Below are 21,600 nucleotides of genomic sequence, written 5' to 3'. Positions count from 1 at the left end.
GCACAAAATTAAATGTTACAGAAAAATGTTTGTATGTCAGTAAAGAATGCAGCATATTAAGTGGTAAGAGACACTTTTCAGACAGAATACATACTGAATGCTGCTGGGTTTTGCTGCAAAAATAAGAAGCGAGTGCGACAGTCAAAGTCTCCAGAAGAACCGTGTCTGGTTCTGCAAGGGTTCATTTGTCTGGTTCATTTCCTTATAGAACTGCACTAATTTTACCGGTGACTAGTATTTTTATTTTTTAGTCACATCAAATATTGACTTTGTTTCATTTAATAGTTTACTGCTCTTTACGGTATTTTTTAAAATTTAGAAACGTTTCATTATTTTGAAGTCATCATTGCTCTATAGCATTTCTTTGCATGTGTCTAAAACCTTTGCACGGTACTGTACGTTCTGTGAGCAGAAAGGCAAACGGATATATATATCTCAGCACCGAGCATCTGGAAGGGAAGAAAGCAACACAAAATCCAGCTGAAAAAGCACCAATGACAGACCTTTACACGAGGGCTTATGGAGAAGGATCGAGTCTGAGTTTATCCTAAAGGTGCAGGAGTTTTTCTGCCTTGAGGGTAGCCCTATCCCGCCCACACCGCAGCGGCTGTTTAGACAATAAACCAACAGCATCTGCAGCAGGCCACCCACTGTGTGTGTATGCATGCGCATGTGTGTGAGCGAGAGAAAGAGTTTAAAATAGCCGAGAGCATGATTTCTGACCACCTGTTTGGTTTCTTTCAGCGACCTCGCTAATATCATGACCTGTAGTGTGCAAATAAGACCTCCAGCACTTACAAGCTCAAAGATCCGCATGTAGTTCCACTACAGATGCTAATGAGATGAGCTTGACACTGCATTACCCGAGCATTTAGATAACCCATTGTGAGGGAAACTACTGTACATTACCATAAAAGGCTGGTGGAGTGGACATGGATGAGGGAAGGAGAGTGAGAGGTAATGTATTGCTGTTACCTCTGGCACTGGCAGTCACTAACGAGGTAACATCTGAGCTCAAAGGCTGTAGCCCATCTGCAAGGTCCGAGAGGAACCTTGGGCTATTGATTGACAGCAAGCTGACCTTCACAAACCAGACCGCTGGCTTTACAGGCATCAGGTCTCAAGGCTGCCGTATGCTCCTTTTGAAAGAAACGTACTCGCACTGCAGCAACTGGAAAGTAGCAGGTTGGTGTTGGCGGGACATTTGACTACTTCTCCTCAAACATGTTCCCACTTTTTAAATCAAACCTTCTAAACCCCGGGTAAACAGAATCCTGTGTTATCTTTTTTTTTCCTCCTCGTTTCACACTGCTCATACTTTACCCAGAGTTAACAATTAATCCTGGGTATTCATAATCTGACGTTTCACACTGTACACTGCTAAATCCTGGGTTAAATGTTCTTATTTGCATATTTGCAGTGCCCACATGATTGGATACAACGCGTGACCAATTTAAATACCAGCGTGTCTCATGCTTTTGCAACAGTGAGGAAAAAATGTCGCCACGTAAATCCTTGTATTCCGAAAATTTTTCAGCCAGTTCCTTAATTACTCGGTTATTTCTGACTGTACCATTCAGTTTGTCCTAAACAGACTTCTGACCGCAAACTCTCTCCAATTGACGTGTTTTCCGTCACCATTTCACTTTTTTGTTTTCCCCTTCAAACGCTGCAACTATTGTTTACACAACATGTGGGTTTTCTGTTACTGTACAAAGCACGTGGCATATACTCATATATAATATATAACATATAAGGCATGCGCTGTTCAATTTCTGATTGGATGTGTTGATAATTTCACACTGTACACGTAAAATCTGCTTCGGAGCAGGGTTTCATAACCCCAGGTAAAAAGCGGTGCTATCCCTGCTTCTAAATGGCACGTGTGAAACGTTCCTCTACCCAGGGTTAAAAGCGGGGTTTAGAGCGATGATAATGTGGGGTTAAGCACAGTGTCAAAAGCCCTATATTGATCAGAGGCTACTCAAATCCAAATATTATATTGTATCGTAGCAGATTGAGTCAAAATTGTCAAATATCAAATTATTTCCTAATAAAACTTTATGAAATCATATTGCATTGTGTTTAAGCCTGAGGTTTACACTCCTAACTAGTAGCATTATTTGAAGAGTAATATGAAATTGAATACATTTTTACCATAACTGTCCCAACCAAGCAGACAGAGCGCAATGCTATACTGCCTTCCTACAAAAACACAACAAAACATGCATTGTTGCCTATTACTACTTTCTTTCTCTCCCACCCCCTTATTTGATAAACAACCTATAAATAGCTAAGAACCTCCTACTTTATTTAAAAACAACAACAACAACAACAACAACAACAATCCAACCTTAAAGCTTCCAGAAGTTTGTTTTGGGTGCTTCTGATGAAGCGTACATCAGCTTTTACCTGAGGCTCATCTCTTAGTCCAGTAACCCGTCATCCATTAACTCGACTACAGCAACTAGCCTCCCAGCATGCACTGTTAAAGTGCTGCAAATGGACCAAAACGCATCAGTGCAACTGATCTTCAACCAGCTGAACCATGCACAAGCGACATCTCTGAGCATGAGCTCCCAGAACATTAAGTTCAAAGCCGTAATGCTTGCGTTCAGGGCTGTCACTGGAACAACATCCCCGAATAGAGTGATTCATTATGGACCCCATTATGGATCCTGTCCACTACAGTGTGCAGGTGAATGTAGTCGAAAGCTGCCTTTGTTACATGGCTTATCTCAATCCAAATGCTCTTCATATATGGCTCCCTGATGGTGGAATAAGCAACCAACGTCCATCCAATCTTTCAGAAGCTCTAGCAACCTTTCAAGAAACATCTCGATGCATTCTTCCATTGTACGGTTTATCCCAGCATTGTCCTAGCAGCATTACCTAGTACTAGATGCAGCCTGTAGCTTCTGTAGGTCTTCTACTGAATTGACCTCTCTTACCTCAAAGTACCTGATGCTACTCCAGAAATAAAAACATGCTTAGCACGTTCTTTAATGTTAGCTTTTGTGAATACAGAATGCTTGCATTGTACATGCCTCAAGTTGGATTAAAGTGTTGGTCACAGGAATAAATGTGAATATGCAACACATGCAGGAAGGTGTATAAGTAAAGTGCACCTATTTTCCATACTCTTTATTAAAAGTAGAACCTGGTGTATCTGCTAATACTGACAAGCAAACCTGCTAAAACGTTCTACTTCGTGAATGACTGAACAGGCTTTGGCATTTTGAATGCTGATTTACTTGCAATTTACCTATTCATCAGGACAGACTATTAAAACATGACACATGGTGAATTTATTTTGATGGAAAAACAGGAAACCAAACAAGTGTGACAATACTTTAAATATTTTTTGGCAATTGCAATAATATTTCATGCATATTAAATTGATAAAAACAGAGGTGAACTCAATGGTCAAATGTGCTTGCTCAGTTTCAGTTCTGGTTGCCTTGAAACATAGGTAACTCTATTAAACAGTGGTAGCTAATGTAATTTAACCCTAAAATATGCCAAACAAGTCAGCTAATTAAGTGTGCACTTTAACAAAATGAGGGAAATTGTAACACTACAGCATTCAAAGACATTCTTTACAATTGTGTCCTTCAACATTGTGGCAATGTTTGGGGATCCACATATGGGTATGATGGTTGGGTGTCCACATACTTTTGACCATAGAGTGTATAAGCCGTTATGTGCGCCTGGCTGCGTCCTTATTTTCATTTGACGAGCAACAGGAATTATACGAGGGTTTTGTGCTGAACTATTCTGAATTTTTCTGTAAAGGACAAAGAAAGTCCATCAGGCTGAACATGACCTCCTGCCCACCTCCTCTGAGTTGTCTGCCTCAAGACAGCTCATGCTGACCCTTGTGCCCTGGCTGTAACTTAAATTACAATTCCTAGTAGACATGGGGTCGACAAGGTCACAGACACACATACAGCCACTGATTTATCCAGTATTGCATTGAAAGATGTTATCATTTCACATTTCAAGTCTTGGAACTCTTTACTTTTTTAGGCGGCATGCTGTATGATATAGAGTTATATAAATGTACGTCTGCCAATTTCATGTGCCCAAACCTCTCACAATACCACCCACATATGCCGGTTGTCGAGTTTGGCAAAGCATCACAGAAAGTGAAAAAAACACAACTGTATACTCTGATGTCTGTAGCATCTTGTAAACTACTTTTCTGTTTTATAACAACCATGAGGTTAATGTCCTAGTTTACTTTTACTTTAGAGTCAAAATTTCTTCTAATTTCTGAAGAGCCTTGATAGAAGGCATGTGTGTTGTAGAGGGTATGCGCGTGAGCTCACGCTGGGCGGAACTCGCCGTGGCCACGCCCACTGAGTGGCAGCCTTAGTGTACAGTGTGAATTCCATGAAAACAGAAAAAATGCATCTAACATGGGAAAAAGTCGTCATGCGATCGACCGTGCTAACAGATTCAACAACAGTTCGGAGCCATCTTTTTACAGAGTGATAAAAAACCATTCAGTCCTTTTTTTACCAATTCGAGCAGTGTAAGTGTAGGTTCTTTTGGCATGTGGTATTCATGTTGTACAATGGTGAATAATTTGTTACACATTTCTTTTTTAAACGCTGCCTATTTCCACTGATGAATAATGGGGGCTCATTCATTCTTTGACTGTGTTTTACCTTCACAAGTATATAACGTTAGGAAGTGGAAGCAGTGTTCGTTACAAACTAGGACTAGCTAGCTTACGGTTTACCAGATAAAATTATATAATAACGTAAAAATATTTGTATATACCCGTCCACATACAACCAGAATGTTTATTGGTGATATCATCACTTTAATTTCTCCAACAATCCCGTCTTGAGGTAGGACCAGGCGTCAAGGCTTTTCTATGAATTCGGGCTTTGCTTAGTGTATTTCCCCGGTGTTGAAATCAGGTATATATAAATGTCAGGAAAACCGATTTCTGGCCACATGCCAATGTCCATGGACCACAGGTTCTTGGCCAAGCTGTAAGGGTCACTGTCGAGTCCAACTGCCTTTAATTTAAGCTTATAAGTGTTAGTTATACTAACGTTTTCACGGCTTCCTCTATTAAAACAAGCCGTTTTGCTGGATGTTTTGCCCCTCAGTCTGGCCGAGGGGGCGTGTTCTGGAAGGAAAGTAATGTCAATGCATACCTCTATAGTGAAAGATTACCTGTACCACTAAGTTTCTAACCAGCTTGACTCTTAACCGAAGTAGTCAACACTTTTAACCGATTGTTAATTGCCAAAGTCCCTGTTATCCTTTCGTTCTACGTCCCCATTATAGATTTTGTCTCTCTCATGACGTGCATGTGTTAATGCAGGTTAGAGAATGTGTGTTCTCTGAGCTCAAGCTGGGCGTTCGCACCACACTAACGCAACAGGATGAATCACTCTCGTTCTGATTGCCTGGACAACGCCTGCATCGTCTCCGCATGATGGAAAACCGCCAGATGCGACTCCTCCACAACAACTGCTGTGGTCTCGAACACACACTTTGATGACCAGTCTGAACCCTTACGGTTAGTGATGGGAATAAAAACATGCTCCGGAGAGAAACTAGCTCACCTCCTAGTTATCTTATTGTACTTGTTACATATTACTGCATTAATACCACAAGAATTAAGTTCTAAAAAAAATATTAGCACTGTAAATAATTCATGAAAGCTTGAAGGCGGTCACTTGGCATCAGGCAACAGTGTGAAAATGCCACTAGGTCTGATCCACTGCTGATCAGACCTAGTGGCCATAGCTTCTTCATATTCACCCCTTAGTGCTTTAGATGCTGGTGTACGGCTTCCAGTCAGGTAAAAAAAAATATGGAGTTGTTACTTTCAGGTTAGTTTTAGTAATGACTTTGCTCCCTGCATATAAAATTTCAGACAGCTTTGTACAACCATTTGCGAGAAATCCCAAAAAGTACTTCACCCGCGTCTCTGCCTACTGTATACATACGGAATAAAAGACGACAGACTGTGCTGTTATACAAAAATAATGAACACCCGAAGTCGTTATATGACGTTTCATATAGCGGCATGTCTGGAGTGTATTATTCCGCTTATACTGCAGTGATTTGCCAACAATTAATGTTTCATTTATTAATGAATGATGCGTCACACATTTTAATAGTGTATATTTAGATTTAACGTTGTGGAACATCTGAGAGACAGGTTAATGTAGTTCCTGTCCTCCCTTATGTTATAGTTGCGATATAAAAACAGTCATTCTTCACCAGTATTAGTTTATGTGACGTGTCCTCCTTACAAGTCTCTGTGTATGTGCTGTTACTATAGAAATGAATGTACTAGAAAGAATGCATGAATATTAACCCAGACTAAACTACCGGTGCTGTTAGATGGAAGTGATGCAAATCCGAGCATTCAACCGTGCTGTGGTATAAGTACACATGTACACGACGTATAACATGTTGCGTCCTGAAACATTCAATCCTTTTAAATGTTTAACAGTGTATTGTTGCTTTGATGGAAATGACATTTTTCACTGATAAAGATTCCACAGTGCTGTTAGCTCGGAGGTCATTATATATCCTACATCATCATGTATGTCACAAAGACCTACTAATGTGATGTTAATGAGAAAGTCACAAGGGCACAGATCAAAAGAAAGACTGTGTGATCCCCATGTGTTGAGCTTCGCCTGGTTCTTAGTGCTGGAACCTCGAGCTCTAGGCCAAAATACTGGGCTTTGCCACCAAACAGCACAGCATGTCGCAGCATGACCTATCCGAACTCGGCTCCATCTGTACATCTGTATCCTGTTTGAGTGCATGAGTCTTCTGGAAGTTATTGTATGGGGACTAATAATAAGAATAGTTTGTTTAAAAAAAAACCATGTCGTCAACTTAATGAATTTAAAACAAAACCAGACCTTTTCCACTTGACACTGATGTTGCTGTGTGTCTCACTGAACCTAAATTAAAGAAGGTGGATTTTAACTTCATCACGGGTAAGAAATTCAAGCTAAGCAGAGGTGATAAACAGCCTGGGCAATAAAACCTGAACCTGGATAATAAAAATGTGACATTGCTTCTTAAAAAATAACATTTAACAGGAAAGTTCATGGTTAAAAGTCTGCACTGCTTCTGCCTCCACCTGTATGTACCAACATACCTGGGTGAGAAGGATAAACAAATTCAGCACGGGTAATTGGGTAAAGTACGGCTCTCTGGGCGCAGGGAAGAAACAAGGTTAATGTGCAGCCTTGAGCCGCATTGCCCAGAGGACAAGCGCTATTAGCGACTAGAGAAACAGAGTCATGACCAGGCAATCAGTCCTCACATTAACGGAAAAGGAGTCGTGGAAACAACTGGAAAAACAGACAGCGGAGTTGATAAACCAATTATCATATTGTGGAAATGCAGAATACCGCCTTGTTTGTTTGTGTGTGTGTGTGTGTGTGTGTGTGTGTGTGCGCGCAACCATCTTGTTCCAGATGTCACTGCAGAACTACTGCAAGAAGTCTCTGTGTTAGTGAGATTCAATTACGTTTCACTGAAATTAAACACAAGACACTGCAAGCTTGCAACCAAAACATGGCTGGTGTAAAAAGAGAGGGAGCTGTTTATAGAGTTAGATTACACTACTATTGACAAGAGTAACACCGCAACAGCGAAATAACACCATTATTATTTTCTAACGGAGCGGATGACGTTGTCCGAACGATAACGAGAGACGTTTATGCAGTGTCACAGTGCGAGAACAAAAAAGCATCAGTAAAAATTAGCATGTGTGACTTCTTCATATATGCTTTGCGCATTGCTTGGGGAGGAAAGGGTTTGCGAATACAGGCACACGGTGTATGAGGGATGAGAGCAATGGGAAAACTAGAGAAGCACTTCAGTGGCCAGTAACTGCAAACTCTCAAACTTGTGGAAACGGTTTGGGGCTTTTTAATTGGTTAGGGACTGCAATGCTGCTGAAATGCTTAAAAATTACAACAGCAGAACGCGAGTCAAAAATGAAGTTGCTCTCCCTGTCTCCACAAAGCCCACACTCCTTTCTGCTTACAGACCGCTGAGACGCATGAACACAAACTGAGCTTCCACACAGCTTGCACCACTCGTACCTCTCTCTGGCTACAACGGTAGCGATCAATCGCAAAGCCTGTGTTCATAAACCTGCAGGCCCAATACATATGAGAAACATCTTCAGTAGTATGTGTGGGAGAAAATGAGGAGAGGGGGGAAAGAAATATATTGAGGGAAGCTCTGTATTCTGTATTGTTTCCTTGGCCAGGCTTCCCACACACCCCCAAACAAGTATGCCTCTTCCCTCCAATTAAAATGTCTTTGGCACTGTTTCTCCCCTGATATCTTTTCACTCTATGTCATTGGAAGGCCCTTCCTTTTTTCCACCACCTCTGCTTGCCAGGCTTCTCGATTCGTTCTACTAGCCATTTCACCAAGCATACAAAAGTCCCGAAGGACCCCACAAGCACAAACTCTCCCTCTTGCTCTCACACATACACACACACACACATATATACATATATATACATACATATATATATATACATACATATATATATATATATATATATATATATATATATATATATATATATATATATATATATATATATATATTAATATATATATATATATATATATATATATATATTAGAGACTGGCAGAATGACATACCAACTCTGATGAGGATGCTCACTCGAGGCCCCAGTGAATGCAAAGTTGTTCAGTGGAAGTCTGCAGGGAACAGGGAACATAATCTGAGTAAAATAGAGAAATAGTCCTGCAGTCCGATGTGCCATATAAGAGTTTTCCTTCCCAAACTGACAATCCTTTAGCGATACACTGTTGTTGTGCCTGCTAGCCCGCTAGTATTTTTTTTTTCCTCCTTCCATATCCCCAAGTTGAATCTATGTACATGTAGTAGGTCTTTCTCGAGCCTATGTGGAGCTGGCCTAATTAGAGCACAAAGAAAGAAGGAACGGTTTAGAGGGGGATGCTCCTTTTCCTGGCAGGACTGGAGACAAGGGACAAGGGTATTCAAGTAAAATGTGTAAAATTAAATAAAATTCCTTGCTTATAAAAAAAATATCTGGATAAGCAACTAACTTGACTGTATGGTGACATCAGTTAAATTTTAATGCCTTTTTTTTTTTTTTTTTTTTTTAAAGCCAAGCCGTTACTTAAATAAAGCACAGAGTGTCCTGTACAGAAGTCTGTAAAATCTTGCCACTTTCTAAGCTTGTGTTTCTGGCTCTGTAGCTAGACTCCGGTCCGATGAGCTGCCTTCAGCTATATAATTTACATAAATGCATGCGATCGGATAACAACACAGTATCTGCTAACAGAGGCTGCAATGGTTCAGGTTTAGATAACCAGAGGCTCTAAACTATGGTACTTTTGGTTTCGTTCTGTTGGGAAGTCAAATCCCAATGAAGTCACAGCCGTCCTCGGCCAGGAGTTTAATGGAGCATATTCGGCCCTGCTCTCGGTGTAAGGGATAGCTCCCCTCTCTACTACTGTTGATAAGAGCAACACTAGCCATCCATGGACATCTGTGCGCTCATGTACAAAGCAGAACAGTTCCAACACTCTCCTCCAATGGCAGGGCAGACGGCATTTGTCACCCACATATTCTGCAAGAGACACTAAGCTAGCAGGTTTGTATTGGCAGTGCTTTTGCAGAAGCTAGACCACACATGAACTGTACACGGGTGAACAATAAGGTACCAACATCTCTCGTACACATATCCTATACATGCATAGGTCTGCTGTCTAAAAGACAGGGGGAGGTGGGGTTAGGGGCGGTGGACACTGATGGCTTCTTCACCAAGATGAAGAGCTGTCAGAAATCAAGCCGGTCGGCGCTACAGTTAGAGCTGTACTGAGCACTTCTGGCCTCACCGTGGAGGTCGAGAGGCTAATGATGCTGTTGATGAGCATTACCACTCCATCCGAGACCCCTATTTCCCCGAAAACTCTACCATTCAGTACAGTTTATTCAGGTTCATGTGCAGGCCAATTTCTCAGGATCAGACCTGCAGAGAAATATTCAGAAAACACAAAGCTGTGGGCTTGTAAATAGCTGGGATCAGTTAGCACACCAGAGTTTAATTTTATTGACGTATTTTTGCCTAGGACATACAGAACTCACACCACCATGTTGTCATTAATTGCATTTCTAGACAGCTGTATAATAACCATGGAATTTTAATGGCTCTACAGTAAAACGTATGTCGTCATGCTTCAGTTGTTGCCTAAAAGTTAAACAAGATGCCGATGGTTCTATGGCATTTCAAATATGGCACAGGAGGTAGAGGACACAAGATCGCGGTCAATTAAGATGTTATTGAAAAGCTGTACAATGCTGCAAGAAGCAAAACTTCAATAACGTCAATCAAGGTACAGCATTTGAATGATTAAGAGCTCTGAACTGGGTGTACCCTCTATTATATAACAATATAATTTCAACAGAATATGATCAACTGTAATATCACAAGTATCTTTTTTCTCCACTTAAAGTTATTAAATTTTTAAAATAACAATTACAAACCTCAAGCAGCTGGTTTGATGCATATTTAGGGGCCAAGCACCAAAGGTGCGTAGGCACCCAAGTAATATTCTACTTCAATTTTTTTCCCTTATAATCATTTGAAAAATTTGTGTTAAATTCACAGTTCATTTTTCCTATAATTCCCGGGGTATGCTGAAGCGAATGCACACCAACATCTGAAATTCAAATACTTCCTGTCTGCCATCTTGGATTTTTGTTATTTTACTATTTTTGCACTACTCCTCCAACAAATTTTGTCCAATCATCACCAAATTCAGCAAGCATTATCTTGTGTTTGTAAGCTGTAGCATTACAATTTCCCTTCACGGGAACCAAGAGGCCCAAACATGTTCCAACATGACAATGCCCCTGCGCACAAAGTGAGGTCCATTAAGACACTGTTTGCCAAGTTTGGTGTGGAAGAACCCGAGTGACCTGCACAGAGCCCTGACCTCAATGAACACCTTTGGAATGAAATGAAACTCTGACTGCACCCCAGGCTATCTCGGATAACATCAGAGCCTTCCCTCATTAATGCTCTTGTAGCTGAAAAGGCCCAAATCCCCAAAGCCACATAACAAAATCAAGTGGAAAGTCTCCCCAGAAGAGTGGAGGCTATTACAGCAGCAAAGTGGGGACAAAGTCAATATTAATGGCCATGGATTTGAAATGAGATATTCGAGGGCAGATTGAGGTGTAATGGTCAGGTGTCTACAAACTTTTGGCCATACAGTGTACTTCCTGCTCAACCAAAGGTTTTGTTGATGCACAACACTGCATTCGTATGGTGCATGCTTCAGACGTACATTATATTGGGAGCCTACATGTGTACTTTGTAGTAGTAGTACTGTGTTAGTGACCCCCCCCCCCCCCCCCCGAGAGATAAGGGCTCATTAACAAAGAGGCATCAAGAAACAACAGATTAGAGACTCGGGTCAAGTGAAATGTTTTGGCACTGACGAATTAGCAGACTAAGTAACTCTAAAAACAGCAATCTGACAAACAACATGGGCCAACAACTCCCAACAAGACTGGACTGATGTGAGAGATACCAGACAAATAACAGCAAATCAAGTTTTTATCTCAGTCGACCCTATCGCCGTTTGCTGATTGTCTCTTTGTGGCCTGCACTTTTCAAAACAGCAGCCATAATAAGAACAGGGTTTACTGAAGACAGACTGAATTAAGGGTAATTGCTTTTGTGTTTCTCAGGTAAGAGTAGGAGGAATTTCAGGTAAAAGACATGAGCACTTTGTTGTTTGGATCTCTGGAGAGCACAAACTTCTTCCTACTGGTCCACACAAATAATTAACTGAAATGTACTTAAATTAAATAAATAAATAAATAAATAAATAAAGGAAAAAGTACCACATTCAACAGAACAGAATGAACCTCATAACTTTCAGTGCAGACTAATTTCACTGGATGTCAAGAAGCAATTTAAAATATTTTTTTATTCCTGATTTCTCAGAATTTTAGTGACAATTCCCACAAGCTCTCCTCCATCACATGACAGGTTGAAGGTCTAACATATGCTTCCTCCAAAGCACCTAAAGCCTGCCAGCTGCATCTTCCTGCTGCTCGTGCTGTGTCACAGTGCAGCTGAAAGGCTCAGAGAAAAGGTATTACCTGTCCTCTTCTGCATATATGACAGGTGAGAGAGTAACACACTCCTTCCAACTTAGAGTGCAGGGCCAATTACTCTCTTACGTTCCCAGCTAACAGATGACCATGGCATGGTCAGGATTTGAAGTGGTAACAGGATGAATGTTTTTCCATTGCACCATTCAGGAGTGGCTCAATAATAATTATGTACATGTTTACCTGGACTTGGAAACAAAACCCAATTTACTTTAATTACTTTATATATATATATATATATATATATATATATATATATATATATATATATATATATATATATATATATATATATATATATATGCTATTATGCACAGCAGATATATTATGTACAGCAGTGGACCTCTTCTGTGTCCCACAACGTTCCACTGCCACTCATGGTACACGTGGGAAACTAATGATGTCTTCAGCTAAAAAACATGCCCAGGTTACTTTACTTTCTGAACAAGTGCAGACCCGAGTACGTTCACAATCAGAAGAACCGGGTCTCAGTTCCAGTGAAACCGAACTCCTACCACCTCCTACAGGTAGTCTCGGATTCCGTTTCCAGGTCACATTATGCAAATCGTGCTCTGTTTTGGACTAAACTGCCAACGTGAAAGCCCCTTAAAGACCTTCTCAGAGCAACCCTGTTTTTTGAGTTAAAATTGTGTCACTGCCCCCAGCATACATCGCTGTGGTACAACAGCAGATCACGTTTGTCTGTTAATCAGCATAATCAACATTAGCTTATCTTCTATGGCCTGGATGTGGTGGCATTATCCATACTTTATTCTGATGGGTGTATGCAAGGTATTGAACTTTTTAAAAAAAAAAATTTTTACGCACCACACTGGGACCACGATGAGACCAGCAGGTTACGAATGCCTGTTCTTCACGACCAATTCACCGAAAAGCTTCTATAAAATGAATCTTGAGTAAAAGTTTATTGATCGCTCCAACAGGTGCCTTTAGCCCATCATTAAAGGTTCTGGGTAAAGGGTCTTTCTATTCTTTTCACAGTAATGAGTTGAAGTTTCTTTTCCAATACAACTACACATACTATGTGATGGATAGCACTTTGAATGATAACTGCTATGGTATTTCTTTAACTGCTCCAAAAAAAAAAAAAAATTCACACCTGTTTGAATGTTAGTCAGTAGAAGAAACGAAGAACAGCTCAAAGTTCAGCTCGAAGCAGAGTTACACAAGACCGTGGCTATATATACAGTGCTACTGATTGATGATCAGAAAGATCGATAGACACTATAATTCACTGAAAGAGTCACTGAGAGCATAAAATATCATGATCTTCATCACATCTAAAAGATGAGGGATGAGCTTATTGCTTTAGTCATCCATCTCAGCCATCAGTACACCAGGCCCTGGACGGAGATGCAGAGGAAACACTGACGAGCAGCACGCAGTGAAACAAAAGACAGGGACAACACACAGGTTAGGAAGGGACAAGGCCAAGTACATACACACATGAGGAGAAAGACACTAAAGGATAGTTACATAGTTATATAAAACAAAGGAGCGTTAGAAGAGTACGACCCTTACTTCTTGCTGTGGACGGAGCTCCTTTTGGTCAGTCACTTAATCCATCAGCTTCTCCTCTAATTGTGTAAAAAAATGTGCAATAAATCCAGGTTTCTGTAATGAGGACAGAAGGGACAGTAAGGTTAGGCTTTGACAGATGACTCTCTGTGTAGCTGTGCCACCAGGCAGTCAATATTTGCTCTCTCTTTCATTTGGGAGGTGCGTGTGTGTGTGTGTGTGTGCGCGTTGTCTTCTCTCCTAGACTCTGACCTACAGACAAACGCACTGGGGTGACGTGGGTAACACAGTGTATCAACTGAGAATCACCACCACCCCTCATCCCAATTAGCCACTGAGCTCATTTTGTGCAGTTTGATCCAGCACACACGTACTCACACACACACGCGTACCCACACACTCATGAATGCACGCACGCACAGAGAGCAGACAGGCCCACAGAGAGTGGAACTTGATTGAGAGGAGCATGAGAGTGTGAGAACGATCTGTCTGGGATTTGTGTTGGAATTCTAGTCTAGTTAACACACACAAAGCAGAATTTCCGGTGGTACACAGAAGGTTCCAACGAAAGCAGGAGGACAGAGAGACCGTGCGAGCGTGTGTGAAGACAGGGGTGGATGGAGAAAAGCTCTCAGGGACTGAGGCACTTCTGTGGTAAGCGTGCACAATACCCAATGTGCATCTGGTGTCCTGGGGCTCCATTAGAGCTAGTAGTTTTATTCCACAGCACACACGGTCAAGAAGAGGAAGAAGAGACAGGGGTACACACAGAGAGGGGGGGAGGGGGGGGTGATGGTAGAAAACATGACAAAGGACACACGGGAGGGTCCTTTGTACTTGCTGACATGGAACGAGGTTTTAAAGTTTAATGGAGCCCAGGGAGACAGCAGATTTTTCCTCTGAGGACAGGCTGACAGCACACACACAAAAATGTGAGGAGACCAACGACCAGTCACGCACACACACAGACAGAGAGAGCGAGAGAGAGAGCGAGAGAGAGAGCGAGCAAGAGCAAGGAAACATGTCACTGCAAACCACCCACATGTATAACTTCTAGATATCAGTCATAGCTACACAACACTGAAAAGCAGCCATTTAATTCATCAGGCTAAGAGGAATGCTTCAAAAGTCAGTTATCCCAGCTCTTGCGCACACACCCCAGCCTACTATCCTTGTGAGGACGTTCTACTGATTATAATTATGACTGCAGCTATTTAACGATCTGCCTTCACCAAAAACTAACCATAACCTAAACCTCAGTAACTAAAAAGAAACCTTTTCCTATTTTTAAAATAAAGCCGCAGTTTTTGTTTAAAAAAAACAAACAAACAAACAAAAAAAAAAATGTGCCCCAACACACACACACCGTCAGACTCCCAGTGAGAGCTATGTTCCACCCTCCAGTGCTTATCCTAATATTGATACTAAGGCAAAACAAACTGAGGCCATCAGCAGTCAGAGAACACCAACACTAACAGCTATCCTCCCCATTCTCTCCCTCCCTCTCTCCAATCAGTCTCTCCTCCATCCATCTAATTCTCCCACACAATCACCTGGATCCTGTCTCGTCTCTGCTACAGACAGGAGCTCAACTGCACACCTTTTCGCCTGAATTCAGACCTATATGAAACCTGAAAAAATATATATATATAAAAACCTGAAATCTTTTAGCCACTGGAGTGCCATGCTGATTGGATAAATGAGTAGAAATGGTGCCTATAAATCAGAAAATAAAGCTTCAAACTGCTCTGGATCAATATGTTCTCAGCATCACATTGTCAACTAGCGCATTACTGAGCTTTAGGAATAAAAAAACGCTTTAGTGTCTCTAGGAATAAACACTTCCTGTGAACTCCTGACAGATCATGTTGACTCACTAGGACTATTACTAGCACCAAACACCACAACCACGGACACATTTTCGCTTGCGCTTTAATTTTATTTACAAACTAGTCACAGGCAATTTAGGGTTGGGTGACTCTTCTGTTAGTAATGAGGGTCATTTTTAGCACTGTCTGTTGTGGAGCAGCTGCATCCCATCGTGACGACGCTGATAAACCGCTTAAGTCTGAATTTGTCTCTCAGGCACTTTTTTGTAAGCATACTGTAAGCTGTCTGATACTCATTAGTGCGTTCTGATTCATGTAAGAACATTTGTGACTCAGTAAATCTGCTGTCAGACTAACTCATGTGGTTGGATCTTGGTAAGTGATGCTATTACGTCCCTTTCCTGTGAGCATCTTGTAACTTAACAGAAGCAAATGGGCACACGTAGGAAAAGAGTGAATTGTAACTATTTCAAATGACACGAATACTTCGCTTTCCCGACTACATGTTGGGTATTTTGGCAGTCACTGTTTTTTAGGTTTTATTATTATTATTATTATTATTATTATTATTATTATTATTATTACTATTATCATCATTATTATTATTGTGTATGGTTTGTTGTTGCTGAATCTTGGGCTACGTCTGGTTTGGCCATAAGTCTCACTAGACGGATCCTGTGGCATTATACGAGTCCGAAACTACAACCAGACAGGAGACATCAGGGGATAGAGAAAGTGCTGCACAGTTCCAAGTCCAATGACAGAAAAGAAGATTAGAAAATGATTATATTTATTGTGGCCTGTGCAGGGCCAGAAGCCTGCAGCTGCCCTGTCGGCTACTTCAGACCATTTCTCACTAGCTCATGAAAAGACTAGAGGACTGGGAAAACCAACAGGAGAATTTCCCCTTACAATGTAACACTCGCAGTGACATGTTATTAGCCGAGTACTGGCTCCAATCAGAGCCCGGGCCACGTGGGGCGACCAGGGCACAGGAACCCAGGAGGGCTTGGGGGTCTACACTCGATGGCACTGCCAATCACGGCAGGACTGGCAACAAGCACAAACTCCTAGTTGCACCCACATCAAAAGCAAGTTAGAATAGAGGAAGCAGGTAAAACACCCAAAAAGCAGCAGCGTTTAAAAGTAAAGCACAATTTAATCGCATTATTTGAACAGATGGAGGAAGGAGTTCTACCTGATAGGCATATGCGTGTCTGCTAGGCATCAGAAGGGAGAGATAAGACCTGCAATCCTATCAGATCCAAAAAAGAAGCACTCAGCCTCTCAAATAGCATTTCATCATCCCCAGTACAAAGACAGGAGTGGAGGCACTGGAGACAGAGCCAACAGACAATCCTTTAAAAGTGCAGCACTGTTTTCATCTCATCTCCTAATCCCAACAAATGCTCTGCATCACTTTGGCTTAATTCAAACTCTGTGAGAAGCTGGACAAGCAGTGGCTTTTCAGAAAACTAATCTGAACTGTGAGCTCATCGGTCCGTTCGATGGTCATAGTCTATTTGGATGTAATCCTTACAGCACTACTGTGCTCACTCTGGGGCAGTATTAACTTTTATTTTTCAGCATGGGGGTTCTTTAGCACACTGAAAGGTAAAACAAAAGGGAGCATCCATGCCCTGTGGCACATACCACCAGTTTATCACAAACTTTATGAGGCTCATTTGCTTTTGGGAAGAACGGGGATGTTTTTTTTTCCCTCTTTGGATGCCAGACAGAACACAAGCGCCACCAAGTCCACTGTTGCCAGGAAGCTAAAATCTGCAAATAGATTTTATGCGCCTCAATAAATCCTTGAAAGTAACAAAATAAGGTTGTTTAAGTTTAAATCCTTTACTGTAATGGAGAAGGGCCAAGATTAGCTTGTTTTTCCACTCACAAAATCTGAGGGTTTATCAGAGACGTCAAGCATCACTCAACGGGAAAGCGTTAGTGTGAAAACACAAACGCTGCAGAAAACAATACACAAGCAATGATAATGAAGTCTGAAGAAAAACGTGGCTTTAGGAGGAGAAAGCTTTAAAGGAAAAGTCAGAAGCACCAACTTTGCTAGCAAGGAAATCTTAGGAGGCGATGAGGGAAACAAAGATTACCACAAAAGCCCGAGCGTGTTTCAACGGCTATTTTTTTTTCTTCTGATGTCATCACTACTTAATAATTAGTTGCTCTTCCATATATATATATATATATATATATATATATATATATATATATATATATATTTTTTTTTTAATTTGACCAAAGAAACCGCAGTCCAGCTCACTTGTTTTCTTCTAGCTCACAAAACTAAAGCACATAAATTCACAGGTCAAAGTTCAGCTAAATAAAGTTGGCGAAAAGCAAAAGTAACTGCTAGGAGATTAAATCGGTGTCTTTCACATCCCACATTTTTTCCATTTGAGTAAATCTTATTTGTGATTGGTCTGCGCATTGTTTTACCTGAAAAGTTGACTTTTCAAGCGACCTCCGTATAACGAAAACAAGGGATCAAAAATCGTAAATCCCAAGAGAGCCCATGTCACACCCCTCTTCATCTCCCTCCACTGGCTTCCTGTAGCGGCCCGCATCAAGTTCAAGGCCTTGATGCTCACCTACAAGACCTTGTCAGGAACAGCACCCTCCTACCTCAACTCTCTCCTGAAGGCCTACGTTCCCTCTCGCAATCTGCGATCGATTAGCGACCGACGTTTAGTAGTACCTACTCAGCGTGGCGCAAGGTCCCTTTCCAGAACCTTCACACTAACAGTTCCTCAGTGGTGGAATGAACTTCCAATCTCGATCCGGACCGCAGAATCTCTCACCATCTTCAAAAAACAGCTAAAGACCCACCTCTTCCATGAACACCTAGGCAACTCATAATAAAAAAAAATAAAATAAATAATAATAAAAAAAAATTGCACTTACACCTCTACTCTGCACTTTGCTTCTTCTGGAATTCAATTAATGGATCTTGTATGGTAGCACTACTTGTATTGTTCTCTGCCTGATATATCACTTTGCTTGTATCTTTCTCATTTGTAAGTCACTTTGGATAAAAGCGTCTGCTAAGTGAATAAATGTAAATGTAAATGCCACACCTAAACTGTAAATGTTGGCACCTCGGAAAAGATTTTATAAAAGGGGCAAGAAGTCCCTTGGACTAGTATCCAAGAGGGTTAATTTCACAGGAATATAATATACCACAGCCTACATACAGCAAGTTAGAGCTTCACTTCAAAAACCAGGACACGATGGAGACACAAGAGGGAACTCTAGGTTCAGCAGATCATCTAATCATTATGCAACTGAACAAGTTACTTATAACCTGAGGCTTTTCCAGAGGTGTTGCAACATGACCCATCTGCCACTTTCCACACTTCAACATGGCAGCTTTGGCAGAAAAGAGTGAGAAGTGGTCTATGGTCAGCCCTACTGTGGATAAATAAAAGGTTTAAGGATTAACAGCATGCCATCAAATTGATGGCCTTCATAAATCCCTTGCTCAAGGGCATTGCAGTACAATACACAGTCCATAAACTGCCTGCAACACTGAAGCCCAGGAAGTACAGCGTGTATGAGGCTTCTCATACATACACAGTCCATAAACTGCCTGCAACACTGAAGCCCAGGAAGTACAGCGTGTATGAGGCTTCTGTCCTGCGGTTGCAATGATACAGAGTGCTTCAGACTGGTATCATGATCTCCGAATCGTGTCGTACACTGTAACGTCTGCTGGCGGACAGAAGACCTGTCAATTTTCAGCACAACTGATAAATAATGGAGCGCAAGGACAAGGACAAGACATTGAAACTTGTGTCATTCTGACAGCCAAAGACAGAGTGCCACCTCTGAAAACCCCCACAAACGACTCTGGACAAAGACAGGTGAATTCATCATAGACATAATAGCTGACCTCTGACCCAGCTTTCCTGATTGACTCAATCAAGTTCCTTCCAGAACTTTCCATCAAGCCGAGGCTTTCAACCCAGCAGCCGCATTTTACGCCTTCCAAAGCACAAGAAAATGAAGGTTCTTTTGTGAGTAACAGCTGTGGGATGACGGCTCCCCAGCTAACAGACACAACACAATGACTTCTTTAACAGTCCCTAGCCACACATACAAATTATTGTTCTTGTGACATGGGTATGGCTGCTAAATAGTGTTATGCCAACATGTAAACCTAACTTCAAAACCCAAAATGGAACTGCGTGCCTTTTCTGGGGTTTCAAATAAAAGCTGTATTATTTTGTAATCGTTGCAGTCCTTCTTTACGGAGACCAGCTCGATGACCCTACAAGGTCAGAAATTCCCATGATTATGGGGACATTTGGTCAACCAAAGGCTAAATATCTACACACAACACCACATGAATATTTAGAGACATGGGTACTTGTCCAGCACAATTTGTGACGCAGCTGCAAATTTAATTTGCAGAGAAGGAAAAATAAAAGGACCATTTAGGAGATAAGGCTAATGGCACTTTCAGTCTATATGTCCTTGCAGGGACGTGCAGAGACGATAGCAGTGCAGGAAGTGAGGAAGTGCTTTGCTGCCTGCTGAAAGCCTCAGTCCAGCAGATAAGAGGTCTATTCATCCATCACCACGTAACTTCTGGCTTCATTGATTAACTCGAAAAGAGCATCAAAACACAAAATTTGGACATCCACACAGACATGGCCCATGTGACTATGATCCTTTGTGGATTGTGGTGTGTGGAGCAAAGCGCTGAAACAAGGTCTCAGAGGATCAGATATTCGAGTAGTCCGGTCTGTCCGTGCTGCAGCCCTGGCCACATGACACTCGGCTCTTTAGTGAGCTCCTTCGGGAGACAGTGACTGTCCTGAATGCTGCAGCTTGGATATGGAACAACGACACCAGTTACTGCTCACGAATGCTTTACACAATAACATTTGCAGACGTACATACACACAAATCATTCAAACACAGGATACAAGATGCGCTCATTCCCAAAGAATACTTGGAATCAAAGATTATTTTCATTTTTGAGGCCTAGAAGCTGTATTTACACAAAGGTATACCTGGAACAGTCCATTTAGGGCTTGCTTAAACAAACAAAACAAACAAACAACAATAATAAAATATCTTATTCTGAATCCTAACATGAATTACGTGAAATTAGAGCGATATTAGAGTGTGCTACATTAAAGAGAAAAATATAAAATGTGTAAAAGGCAAGCGAAATAAAAGAGGAACACATAAGAGAAACTTTTCTATGCATTGCATAACTATTCACTGATAAGTCACAACAACAGTTGATAAGTGAAGAACACTCTCATTACGCTGGCGCCTGTCAAGGGGTTTGATATACAAGTGCATCTCAAAATATTTCACTATGTGTAATGAAACGAGAATATATGAAAGTTCCACTTTTTGAATTAAATGACAGGAAAAAATGAACTTTTCCACGACGTTCAAATTTTTTGCAATGCACCTGTATTAGGTAGCAAGTGAACAGTTGGTTCTCTTAGGCACCAGGGTGCAATATAGGAAGAAGGCAAATCGGCGGAGGCAGTATGATGCCCTGGGCAATGTTCTGCTGGGAAAACCTTGGGTCCTGGTGTTCATGTGGATGTTACTTTGACACATACTACCTACCTAAACATTGCTGCAGACCAAGTGCACCTCTTCATGTCATCTGTATTCCCTAATGGCAGTGGCTTCTTTCAGCAGGATAATAATAATAATAATAATAAACTATTTTAAAGAGCACCTTTAAAAGCAGAATCTCTCAGTGCTGTACACAAAATAAGCAGTACACAGAAAAAATTAATTATAAAAATTAATAAGAATAACAACAATAATAAAGTAGACATCAGAAGTCAAATGCAAGTTTAAAAAAAGTATGTCTTGAGTTGAGCTTTAAAAATGCCAAAGGTCTGAGCTTCCCTAAGTTCGAGAGGAAGAGAGTTCCAAAGGGACGGAGCATAGACAGAAAAAGCCCAGTCACCCGTAGATTTTAAGCGGGTTTGTGGAACAGTTCCAGTTAATGTGTCCTGCCACACTGCGCAAATT

General features: G+C 41.2%; 1 protein-coding gene across 10 annotated transcripts in view; it reads right to left on the bottom strand.

The window, feature by feature from the left end:
• Positions 1-21,600, bottom strand: part of ndst2a (N-deacetylase/N-sulfotransferase (heparan glucosaminyl) 2a) — a 137,179-nt gene that overhangs the window by 29,789 nt on the left and 85,790 nt on the right. For 6 of the 10 annotated variants that reach the window (XM_053621751.1, XM_053621740.1, XM_053621747.1 and 3 more), the window contains 2 exons: positions 13,742-13,834; positions 8,683-8,742 (listed from right to left, as the gene is read on the bottom strand). The exons of 1 other annotated variant lie outside the window; for it this stretch is intronic. The gene's annotated coding sequence lies outside the window, so the exon portion shown is untranslated. The remainder of the gene's footprint in view (positions 1-8,682; positions 8,743-13,741; positions 13,835-21,600) is intronic. 3 more of the 10 variants (XM_053621744.1, XM_053621743.1, XM_053621745.1) reach the window with 2 other exon arrangements.

The sequence above is a fragment of the Ictalurus furcatus genome, chromosome 3, assembly GCF_023375685.1.
Source record: "Ictalurus furcatus strain D&B chromosome 3, Billie_1.0, whole genome shotgun sequence".
NCBI lineage: Eukaryota > Metazoa > Chordata > Actinopteri > Siluriformes > Ictaluridae > Ictalurus > Ictalurus furcatus.
This window is presented reverse-complemented; position numbering and strand designations above follow the sequence as displayed.